The sequence below is a fragment of the Amblyomma mixtum genome, chromosome 7 (genome assembly GCF_055824585.1).
Source record: "Amblyomma mixtum isolate Tamu chromosome 7, ASM5582458v1, whole genome shotgun sequence".
In the NCBI taxonomy this organism is placed as follows: Eukaryota; Metazoa; Arthropoda; class Arachnida; order Ixodida; family Ixodidae; genus Amblyomma; species Amblyomma mixtum.
The window spans coordinates 98856099-98868357 of NC_143018.1; the positions used below are offsets into that span (position 1 = coordinate 98856099).

Here is a 12259-nt window from a genome sequence, read left to right on the forward strand (position 1 = left end):
CGCGCCAAACTGCATGTGAGCACCGCCTGACGAAGCGCTCCTAGTGCCGAGACCAGCGCAGTGGCGTGCGCCCATCTCGAGGAGCGCTACGCATTGCGTGCCACTGCACTCGTCTCAGCATCTGGAGTGCTTCGTCAAGCGGCGCTTGCATGCAGTTTGGCACAGATCGGCCCGCGCTGGCAGGGGTCTGTTATTTTTGCTCTCGATAATACTTTCAGTAGTACATGCACATGCATCTGTGTATAGCTTCTGCCCAGAACGTTCACTGCAGATATAGCAGTCCAGAGGCCGAGGAAATAAGTATTATGTACAAGACTTTCATGCATTTTATGTATTGCACACGTACAAAGAATGCAACTTAGAATGAAAGAGTGGCAAGTGTTTGGTTGAGTACAAGTACATACGTTTTATTTTCATGACAAATTGCACACATTGTACCTCTAAAAATTGCTTTCGGATCCATCTGAAAAGATAAAAAAATCCTCATTTAGTAGCCACACAACACCTATTATAAATTTCACAAATACATTTGAACCATTCGCTATTGAGCAATCGGCTTTCGTAGAAGCTTGTAAAAGCCATTTACTGAGAACCAAACCAACATGATTGATTGCCTAAAATTTATTTCTCATATGAGTAAACAGCAGAAACCACAGGGCCAGGAAGAAGCCGACAAAATGCGCTTACTCGGACACCACTGTGTGCATGAAAGTCTTTACGGTTGTCTACAATTTTGTGCAAATATAAAGTAGCTAAGGATGGGTGCCAAATACAATTCAATGCAGATGCCTTTCATTACATAGTACCCAATGCACAACTTAGTGAGCAAGGAACATTGGTAACATCTGAAAAAGGCCAGACACTTGCCCACAAGCATGGTGATGATTGATTTTTGATGGCGCGAGAGAATCTGAGGACAAAGAGCACCATGGCACAAGGTATTTTCTTCATCTCAAGGTGGGGCAACGAACCATTTGGCAGGCATTTCACCCTAAAGGAGACGAGCACAAGGTGAGGAGAAAGCTTGTACCCATTGGATTGGTGGTTACCCAGCACTTGCCCACAAGCAATCAGGAAGCATACTTCCCCGAAACCTTATGCTTTCAGTCATAGTTTCCATTATCTCAGCATCTGCACGAAAATGTACTAATCTCTGATGTCAGTGAAAATGCAGCCACAGGTGCTGGTTGCAGCTCACTAAGGTATTCAAATATCTCTGCAGTGCGCCTCACGAGGAACAGATGCTTAAGTTTCCACAAAGGGCTCCTTGCAGAAATTTGACCGAAGGCCGCTGCCATGTTAACCTTTTCAAAATGATGGCCCAGAAAGACAAAGTGTAGTCATGTGTCTGATGCAGAAAAAGGATGAAGGCATGAATCTTTCAGCTTCTTCAACAGCTGTGATGTGTTTGTAACTGGTATCGCTTGGTTTGGTTATTAGGGTTTAACGTCCCAAAGCAACTCAGGCTATGAGGGACGCCGTGTTGAAGGGCTCCGGAAATTTCGACCACCTGGGGTTTTTTAACGTGCACTGACATCGCACAGCACACGGGCCTCTAGAATTTCTCCTCCATCGGAACTTGGCCGCCGCGGCCGGGATCGAACCCACGTCTTTCGGGTCAGCAGCCGGGCGCCGTAACCACTGAGCCACCGCGGCAGGGCTGTTGCTGGTATTGCTTCGCACAGCTTCAGTCTTCCCTTTGACATTTCGTGAAATCATTCCATATCTGTGAAAGATCTCGCTCGCAAACATTTTGGTTCTAATGAAGGAGCAAAAAAGACCCATGTCCTAGGCCTTTTTTTGTGACACTAAAGGAAGGCTCGCTTTTAGGGTCATTATTACGAAGAGGTCCATGTGGCAACAAACTTTGAAACAATTTCTGCAAGAGCTGAGTGTTCTGAAGCCTAAGAATTTCTCATGAGGCGCCCTGTAGATTGAGTGCTCTGAAGCCTAAGAATCTCTCATGAGGTGCCCTGTAGATGCATCAGAACACCTCAGTAAGCTGTTACTGGGTCCTGTAAGTGCTATGTCATTTGACATTAAGGGTATGTACTTTTCCTCGACACATGCAGTGATGATGTATATGTCGAGTGAAAGCATAAAAGACTTCGAAGAGTTGCGCTTCCAGATTGCTTGCGGAGGAAAGCACAAGAGTCTGGCCATGCTCAGCTGTTACCTTTGCTTCTTTTTTTGTTGAGTTCTGCAGTGAGTACTACGTAATGACAGAAGGTATCTGCATCGACTCATGTTTATTATCTGTCTGTGCGACCTCCATCTTGCACGACACGACAGGCAACTCCATAATGCCCTTCATGCACCGAGTGTCAGTGTGTTCTGTCAGCTTCCTGGTCCTGTATTTTCTGTTCTTAAAGTTATTACTGCCTTCATTCTCCACTCCATGAAGCCTGAATGTGCTACACTGGGTTGCTCCACGCGTCATGCAGTAACCTGGCCATTTTTTTCATACATCGGAGGCACTCAGGTCGCAAGCCATGCTTACTATATTCAGCAGATAAGTGTACATGTGAGACATATCATTTATAACCAATTTTAACAGTGGTATTTCGTGCAAGAATATCTAAATGCTACTCAATTTTTGCTCAAATTTTCAGATACACACTCTTATTCAGATTAAAAACATAATTTGACTACTGTGCTCTCGTGATGCCACGTCTTGAGTTTGCATCAGTAGCTTAGAATAGTGCCTCTGTTACCTCTGGCGATGAAATCGAAAATGTTCAGCAGAAGATTGTATGCATCCTTTGTGATAGATATATTGAGCGCTGTCGTTTCTAAGACCACGACTTTCTTCTAGCAGACCTTGGTATGTCTACTCTTTATGACATGGATTTTCTACATAAAGTTGTGCTCGGCTCTATTGACTGTGAGCCGTTATTGATGTCACTGCGATTTCGTGCGCCTCAGGGAAAAACCAGCAAATGCTATGATAGATTTTATCCTGACATGCATGCCATTTCACCAATGACTCGTTTGCAAATAACACAATTCAACTTTTTATGACACAGAAATATTTGCCTAATTTGCAGTTTTCATTGTTTATTCATTATGCTTGTTTTTCTTTACTATTATTATCGTATTTGTGACCATTTTTCTGTATTATGTCTGTTCACGTCATGGTGTTTGTATTGACTTAGTGTGCACTCGTTTAGGCCAATTGGCTGTTCAGGCACATTTAAAATAAAATATCTACCTATCTATTTAAGCAGAAGCACAGCACCAAGGTACTCACCAACTGTTTGAAGCACTGTGCACAAGCTCTCGTGCCGACATGAATACAGGTACTTTGGAATGCACATTGTCCAAGTCTTCATCATGCCATGCCGCTCCGACTCTCTGGTAGCAAAATTTTCCACTAAAAAAAAGAGCAATTTTGTTTATGTTAGACTAGTAATATTAAATTTTACTATATACTAGGTACTTCTCATCATTCTACCCCAGACTAAACCATACACCAGTGATCATCATGTTTTAATTTTGTTGTATATGATCACAAAATGTGGTATAATTAACATGTTAGAAATTCTGGTCAAAATAAATCTGACAAAGTATTGTTTAAAAAAATCTGGGCACAAGGAAGAAGGAAGCTAGCCAGATAGCCTGGGCGAATGTTTTCAGTTTCATGCAAGCATCAGTACCCTTGCACACAAAATGTACAATTTAGTGGGTTTACCCTTCCAGAATGGAATTTCATGCTGCAACCATCTAGCAATGCGAAAAAATTTTTAACTTCCATTCCAGACAAAGGAAAGAAAATTCCTCTGGTTTTTCTTCACAAGCCTCTGCAAGTATACAATTCAGTGAATCTACTCTGCAAGTACGTGAACCTACCAGCACGAGACAATGACAAGAAAGGAGACAAAGCAGGCGCTGACTCGCAATTGAAGTTTATTGAAGTAAACAGGGAGTACATAGAAAAGCCAAACAACACCACAAACCACACAGTTACAGATATGCTATACCACAACATGAGTAAAAGATCGCTCTTAACTTTCCTCTCATCTAGATAGTCCAACTCGTTGCATATTAACACGATGGACAGCACACTCACAGATTTGTCACCGAGTCATAAGATGTGTCTAGCCTCGATAATTTTCCGGTTGATCTGCTCCGAATGTATCGCCAAAATGAGTGTTGCCAAAAGGAATGGCTAGCAGCCTTCACATTCCTTGCGATGTACAGATAAGTTAGAACCCCTACCAATATCCAAATATGTCTTCTGCTCCCGTAGTCTTACATTCACACACCTTCGAGTTTGACCAACATAAACCCAACCCCAAGATAACAGTATCCGATACACCACATACATTTTACAAGGCACATATGCTTTTCCCGGACCAAATTCACAAAATTATTCTTAACAATTTTACAGTTTGTAGACAACTTATTAGGGGCCAAAAGCACCATTTCTGCGTCATACATTCTGACCACATTTTTCAAATTGTGCGACAATCTACGTATGTACAGTAACACAGTCGATCTTTTGGTATCTCGATGGCTGGCCCTGGCCGTATCCTGCCAATCCCTGTGAAAGGGTTTTAGCTTTAACATGCTAAAGAGAAGAATGGCGCAGCATCAAGTAATAAGGACAGCAGGACAACAAGCACACGCACAAGTGCCAACCTTGGAGTGGATACAGAATCCAAGAGCACGTGCTTGACAATCAGCACTGGCAGTCAAGGAAATGAGAAAACACTGATTTGAACATTCAAGATTGAATGAGCCCGACCCTTGACTGCCAACGCTGAATGCCAAGCACATGCTCTTGGATTCTGTATCTGCTCCAAGGTTGGCACTAATGCGTGTGTGCTCTCCTGCTGTCCTCGTTACATGATGCTATGCCATTCTTACCTTTAGCATGTCTGACCAACTTGATCAATCTTATACGCTCAGCTTTAACAATTTATCACACACTCCTGCAATAGCATGGTTGGGGAATAATGCTTTCGTAAGCCTTAAAATCTGCTCATGGAGACCACTTGTCATGCTGTGAAAGCATCACTTCATCAATACTGAGCCTAGCCTAGATGACGCAATGCTATCTTTCACTAGCTTAGAATAGTTCGGCCAATAGTCAAGTAGCTGCTTGACACTCCTGGGTGAATATCGGCAGCATACATGGCATGTGCAGAACATCAAGGTGAAGCCCAGAAACCACAGCTCTTTTTGATGGGACATTTCCTCTAAGGAAATGCTAAGTTAAAGAAAGGCCTTGCTCCTTAAACAACTTGACAATATGCACAGGTCCCACACTATCGCAACCTTTTGTAAAAGACCAGAAAATCAGACGCAGTGAAAGATTTTCCCCCAGCCCATGCAAGTTCTTGGCAATCACTCCATCCACCCTGCTTAAGAGAATATTACTTAGCACAGAGGCATTCAATCGATACATATACTAGACTTTTGAACATATGCCGCACAGCCATACTCCAGAAACATGCTCTTCAAATAAAAGGAAGTAAGTCCAAAAAAAGACTACTACGCACCTGTTCCTAAACACAAGCTCATCATTGTGCTCCGATATACACATTCACAAGCTTTTCATAAGGTCCTCATACGGGATGGAATAAAATAGTTCTACATCGACACTAACCACCAGACAATCTGCTGGATTGCCATTCTTCAGATACTCAACCACGCTGCGAATTGAGTACAAGAAACCGATCTTCAAGATGCGAAGTAGACAAATGCTTTTGCAAATAACCAGACAAAATTTTGCAAGAACCCTTTTCTGAAATTCATCTGAAGAGCATGCTAGTGAATAGCATTTATTTTAAGAGCATGGCTGTAGAGTACTGCAGTGTGGTATGTGTTCAAAAATCTGGTATATGTAGTGGTTCGAAGATGGGCCTTGTGCTAAGAGATATTTTAAGTAGGGTGTATAGAATGATTGTCAAGGACTTGCATGGACTGGGGGAAAAAATCTTTTGCTATGTTGATGATTTCCTGGTCTTTTACAAATGTTCTGATAATTTGGGAAGTGAACATATTCTCAATCTGTTTAAGGAGCAAGGCCTTTGTCTTAGGTTTACCTTGGAGCAAATGTCGCCACAAAAGGAGCTGCGGTTTCTGGACCTTACCTTGATAAGTTGATCTGCACACACCATGTGTGCTGGTGATATTCACCCAGGAGTGTTAAGCTAAGCTGCTACTTGGACACAGGTTGGCTATTACAAGCTAGTGAAAGATAGCATTGGACTGTCAAGCCTGGACTCAGAATTGATGAAGTCATGCTTTCTTAGCATGACGACTAGTTTCCAAGAGTACATTTTAGGTTAATGAACGCAGGATTTCCTAACCATGTTATTTGCAAGAGCATACAATAAATTGTTAAGGAAGCCGAAAGCTTTTCACGGCGACCGGCGCAATCAGGCCGGGGCCAGCCAGCGAGATGCCAAAAGACCGGTTGTGTTACCGTACATACATAGATTGTCGCACAAATTGAAAAATGCGGCCAGAAGGTATGATGGAAAAGCGATTTTCTTGGCCCCTAATAAGTTGTTTAAAATATGTAAAATTGTTAAGAATAATTCTGTGAATGTGGCTAGAGAAAAGTACACATGTGGAGTGAAATGTATATGTACCTTGTAAAATGAACATGGTATCAGACCCTGTATCTTGTGGTCGGGTCTATATAGGTCAAACTGGAAGGTGTATCAATGTAAGATTACAGGAGCACAAGAGGGTAGGGGTTCTAACTTTTCTGTATATTGCAAGGGATGTGAAGGCTGCTACCCTTTTCTTTTGGCAGCACACATTTTGGCAGTAAATTCAGAGAAGATTAAATGGTAGATTATTGAGGCTAGACACACCTTACGACTCGGTGACTAATGTGCAAGTGTGTTGTCTATCGCACTAACACGCAATGAATTGGACTATCTCGATCAGGGGAATGTTCAGGGGCATTGACTCATGTTGTCATGTATGCTTATTTGTAATTGTGTGGTTTGTGGTGTTGCTTGGCTTCTTCATGTATTCCCTATTCACTTCAATAAACTATGGCCGCGACTCAGCGGCTGTCTTGTCTCTTGTCTAGTCTTTCGCACTGGTAGATTCACCATGATGTCTCACCTGTGCAGAAATCCAACACGACATTTTCCTCTTCACACTTGAGGTTCAGTGCATAATAAGGCCAACGCCAGTCATCCGCAAGAAAAGTTCATGGCTCCATTAACACCGCCTCCTGCTTACAAGACACAGTGCGGCATTCATTGTAGATTCTACCTGCAACACAGAACGCAAAGTTTTAGTTTGAGTGGACTAAGCTAGGAAAGCAGCACAAAATATCGACAGCCAAACGGCCGAGCTGAAAGAAATAGAGGGTAGCGTAATAGTGAATATACTGATATAGTTTTGTGTAACATCTTCTATTCATATAAAATGTACACTTTTTTTTCTTATGTTGACGCCTGGGTACACTATATTGTGCACTTATTGCATGGGCCCGAACTAGCAGCTTGCTAAGGGCCCAGATGCTTTTATCACCCCGGTTTGTATAACCTTCATCCAAAGTGAATAAACTGATACTGATATTGCATGCAAGATATATGCATGATATATTGTGATATTCAACACTGCTACCATTGGCTTAGCCAACTATTTATGCATAACAAAAATGCAGTATCACATAAATACTGATACAGTACTATTAGCGTTAATATTAGCAGTGCAGGTTCAATGAAAAAAAAAGGGGGCCTAGTGCTAGCTGCCATTCCAACAGCAGGCTTGTGACTAATCGCCAGTTTAAAGGAAAAAGGAATGACTGAAAAGGGAGAGAGCCAGTAGGAAGGAAGACGGGCATAAAAGGACTTAGGATACAATAGGTAGGCAAAGTTATTTAGACAGCAACCACAAAAGAAACGTTAACACCCAAGTAAAGATGTACAAGACCAACCATACCGTTGTGCACAGTGGATAACTTGTTAACCTCATTTAGCCCAAAATATATTTTCATATATACTTGTCCTATAAAGTGATTACATTCATTAATAGCATAACTGACCGACTGAAACCAAAACAGGGGTGAAGGGCGGTGAATGAGCCCTAGGCGTGATGCTTTTGCCTTCCTAGTGGGACACAGAAGGATCATTCAGTCGAACATCGGGTCTTTGAGATTAATATGTAGTTTAATATTAGCAGAAAAATAGAACAACAAAGCAAGCAATGTAGCTGATCATTGTTCTATGCACATGAGAAAAAAAAAAGCATTATGAATAACCAAGTATGCAATGTTTGTAGCTGCACATTTCTTCACACACGTGTCTAAAACATATGCGAAGATTTGCCACAAGACAGTGTCTCGTTTAGATAGGGTACCTGCTATGGCAGTAGTGCACAATCAGGCTGGAATGAAATGCAAACAGCGCCTATGAAGAAGACAAAATATTTCACCTGTGCGATTTCAGCTTGAGTATGCAGCTAGCCTGATTCCTGTTTCTGGTTAAGAGATCTACCTAATACACATATATGAACCCTTTCTAAATGTATACCTCGCTGCAAAGTAGAAAAGTACTGCACATGTATGTTCGCATTTCGTTCCGGCCTAACTGTAAATGCATAATGTGTGTCTAATGCTCATCATTATCAGTCAAGGCTGTCACTTCCAACACCAAGCAGATACATGAAACCTGCAAAAACTCCTTGAAGGCAAGAGTCTGGAGACAAGCTTCTAGACCCACTCTGAAGGATGTAGATTTGGTGTTTAGTGTGGCATATAATTACTTCTGCATTAATAGCGAGCATGTAAGGCCAATACAAGGTGCTTCTGAATTTGGTCGCCTAAAATTTGCTTGGGAGAATGCAAAATAATGCTAAAGAGCAATCTATAGACACAATATTGCATGCTGAATAAACAACAAGAAAAAAAGAAGGCAATGCTCTGGAAGCACCTTCAGTCATTCAAGACAAAAATGATGAGGCATGCTGACGCTGCTGCTTGAACAATAGAAAAAAGCCACTACTGCTTACTTACAATAAACGCTTTCTCTGAGCAAGCAATGAAAGAGAGCTGTAACTCATGAAACCTCTCGTCATTCTTTTTACAAAAAAGGAATTTAAAAGGTTGCAATGCAAGAATCCCTGCCATAATAGTATTCTCCTCACACTTGGGTTACACAAGCCAAGGCTTTAAACAGCATGGGTTTTTGCATGTGTTCATTCTGAAGCATTACCCGGTTGAAGCGACACAAAATATTTACTTCCCCATGAACCTGTGCGTGTAGCATAATCACAGAAAATATTTTTTACACTGGACAGAAATACAACAGCATAGTGGCGTAACTGACACACAACAGGCTTCGGGGACAGTGCAAGACAATGGTCTGAAATCCTACACAACAGACCTGCGACATTACAATGGCTAAATCCTTGATAGTAGTATTTAACAGCCATCTAAATGCTCGTGCGCAACAGGTGGGAGCACTATACTGCGAAGCAACAGTAAATCTTTGCCACTAGTCTAAACAAAAGTTCGCCTCATTGCGACTTCCACTAAACTTTTTTGCTCCCAGTGCAACAAAGCAAGTACACAGGGGGCTCGAATGGCAACGATACGATGTGTTAGGCTATCATGTCATCATCTTAACATAAACAATGCATGTGGTCTCTGTTCCGGACTGCCAATCAGCCTCGAGAAGACAAAGATGCTTATATAAAAAGAACAAAGCAACAAGCTCTCAAACCTCAAAGTGAACATAGAAGTAGCAGAACCATGTAACCTAGCCAATAGTTCGAAGCTAAGCAGCAGAAGAAAATATGTTAAGGCCAGGACTGAGCAAACAGAAAATCATGGAGGAAACCTAAAAGCAGCAATAAGCAATGAGAGTGGAGTTGCCTTGATGTTCATTGTCAATACCTACTGCTCAAAGTAAAGGAAACCAGGGTATAAGAAATACAGGATTTCATATTATGCTTTGAGCAAATGCAGTGAGAATGAAACAGGGTAGAGATTTGTCTTACAACATTTTCACTCTTTACTTTGCACCTGAGGAAAATAAATTTGTGTGCAGTTCACCTACTGCTTGGCACTGTCCTAGAAGGAATGAATCCAGGTCTCGAAAAGTCTACAGAGAGAATACTGATGCTGCATGTGCATTTCTCTCTAGACTCCCTCGTTTATTCCTTCCCTTAGGTTCAGGAGTCCACCGAGAGAAGTGACACAGTTACTGCCCCATTTTCTTTCCTCAAAAACCAATTTTCATTTCATTTCTCTGAACTGTCCTGAAATGTGTATTAGTTACCAATTTTTTTAGTGCCCAATTACATACTGTAATTTTTGCAAGGAATATGAGGTTGATGAACAGAAAAAAAAAATGTCTGGAATGGTACCTTTGGTAACTTGGCACCTGGACAAACAGCTAACCCACTGGGCGTCCCCAGGGGCTCTGCGGCGAGGCGTCCCTTGCAACAGTAGCCGGTAGTCCAGATCCAAAGGAACCATGCGAATGATTACCGAAAAGTTTAAGGACAGCAGATGCATGAACACAAAACAGCTTTTCAGCACTGTTGCAGTGGGATGAACGGTTCCAAATCTCTAGACTATACCTGGTAATAAATAAATTACCAGAAGACCATCTCGAGCGCAGAATGATCTCAAATAGAGTTCAGTAAAGCAGAAAGTTGGGCTAGTTGGTATCGATCCATCTAAAAACGGAGCACAGAAAAACACGCAGAACACAGGGAGAGCGGACAGGACAAGCACATTCAACACGCACTACCAACATGGACAGCTTGTGCTTAATTGAATCGAAAAGTTTACGCTGACCGACCAATGTTACTTCAAATAGAGACAGAAAGCCCATGCACGTTGTGCTGATGTTACCGTGAACATAACATGCGACGAGACACAGGGTTACAATACAAACAAAAAACCGCTTTCAAAATTTGAGAACAAATTGTTCACCTTCTCGCAAGTTCACGAAACCGGAGACGATGCCGTGTGGCTGCCGCCAGTCACTCGTGATGCAATGCAATGCCGCTGACTTTCCTTGAGCAATTTTCAGTCGATTAAACTTCGAACTGTTCGCACCGACCACCGTTCACCTCACCAAGCATGTGTGCACGGAGGAAGTAAAATTCATGCACGATGCAACTCCGAGCACGATGCCATTTGCAGAGCTATGGTGTCTAGCAGAGCTGCACGGGAAATTCATAGCCCCATTCGCGTATTCGCGTCCGCAAAAGCGCACCACCTTGAAAACATATCAGATGTATTTAATTTTACCGTAGCTTTTTTAGCTGACAACTTGAATGGTTTTACATATTAAAATTTTATTTTCGTTTCATGAGCGTTGTTACCACAAGAGCGCAGGGCATGCAGCTTGGCCATGACGAGTCGAAGCGCTAGCCAAGCCCGCAGTCGGAACCATGCGCGGAATTGCGGAATATGTGTGGTGTTGAGTGATTAATGGTGAATTCCAATGGCAGATCGGGATCAAGTTTTTCTGCTCGGTTTGGATCAGTCGTATTCCAATGGTAAAATGGGAGCGCGAGTTGTATGTTCCAATGGCAGATCGGGATCAGGCGTAAATCCCGGATCGCTCCGTGGAGCAGCGATTCTTGATCTGCCGAAATCGGCGGATTTGACCGGAACCTCGCGTGACGTTTTCTTTTCCGCCGCGTCTGCTTCCGGTCGCGACCGGCAGCAGCCGCTTCGTTCCTGTCGTCGCTACGTGGTGAGCCGGGCGAGCCGGAACAGACGGGCACTTTCCAGTCAACAGTGGACGGCAATGATCTTGCTTCGAGCCGTGCGGCACTAATTTTGCTTCATGGAAGTGACAGTTCCGACTCGGGCACTGAAAGCTCAGAGTCCAGCAGTGAAGATTCGTCTGAAACGGTCAGCGAGTGTGAAGCTGCCGGCCTGTATATGCCTGCCGCCGGCGTCAGAAAAATGCGCTAATATTCTTTGTTCGCGTTCATAACAAGCCCTGGAGTAGAGGAATGTAACAAATGAATCATTTTTGAGGATCGTTGGCCAATACCGAGTTGCTGGTAGAAGTGATAACTGCGATACAAGCAAATTTCTTCCTGATGCCCAGTGCGGCTGGCCTGCTGTCTGCTAGCTCCGCTGTTGGAGGCGTCGCAGAAATCGATCATGTCTTTATTTTATTATGAGACGAGGAGCACAGTAAAACGGTGACGCGAGTAGCACCTTTACTACAGCGCTGGCCAATTCCGAAGCGCCCTCAGCTGCGGCATCGATGAAAAACAGTTAGGCTTAGCGACGACTACGGCAGCCAGGGAG

At 42.9% G+C, this 12259-nt stretch overlaps 1 long non-coding RNA gene across 2 annotated transcripts; it reads right to left on the minus strand.

Annotated features, from left to right (window-relative positions):
• Nucleotides 1-381: 381 nt before the first annotated feature.
• Nucleotides 382-11211, minus strand: LOC149336941 (uncharacterized). Of its 2 annotated transcripts, none has more exons than XR_016284346.1 (4): nt 10345-11209; nt 7090-7242; nt 3251-3373; nt 382-463 (listed from the first exon to the last, which is right to left on the minus strand). It is a non-coding gene; the product is annotated as an uncharacterized LOC149336941 (long non-coding RNA). The 2 variants fall into 2 exon arrangements; XR_016284347.1 differs by lacking the exon at nt 382-463 and adding an exon at nt 967-991 and having other exon boundaries at nt 10345-11211.
• Between the last annotated feature and the right edge of the window lie 1048 nt (nt 11212-12259).